The following is a 372-nucleotide window of genomic DNA, read 5'->3' on the forward strand; positions in this document are numbered from 1 at the left end:
AGAGACCTGAGGACCAGGTAACCATAGTCCTCAGATATCCAGGAGTTTTAGAAAAGCAACACAAAGGAAGCCCAAGGCAACAAATATCTGGCCTAAAAGAGAGTCAAATCCATTGAAATTTGTGCAGCAATCCCGGAAGTGGAACATCTAGGATGTAGACTAACTGAACCAGGACCACCTACTCAAGGTCACGGTCCGGTTACTAAACGGGAGGGAACCTTACCTTGGATTTGTCTCTGTGCGAAAGAAAATCAAAACTCATCAACTCGTTGGGACCAGAGCAAACGAACTGTAGGTGTAAAAATTAGAAATGGCCAAAGACTCTGTTGGAAGTTATGTTTGTGGTTGCGTGTTACACACACACACACACAC

The sequence above is a fragment of the Etheostoma spectabile genome, chromosome 13, assembly GCF_008692095.1.
Source record: "Etheostoma spectabile isolate EspeVRDwgs_2016 chromosome 13, UIUC_Espe_1.0, whole genome shotgun sequence".
NCBI classification, from domain to species: Eukaryota; Metazoa; Chordata; class Actinopteri; order Perciformes; family Percidae; genus Etheostoma; species Etheostoma spectabile.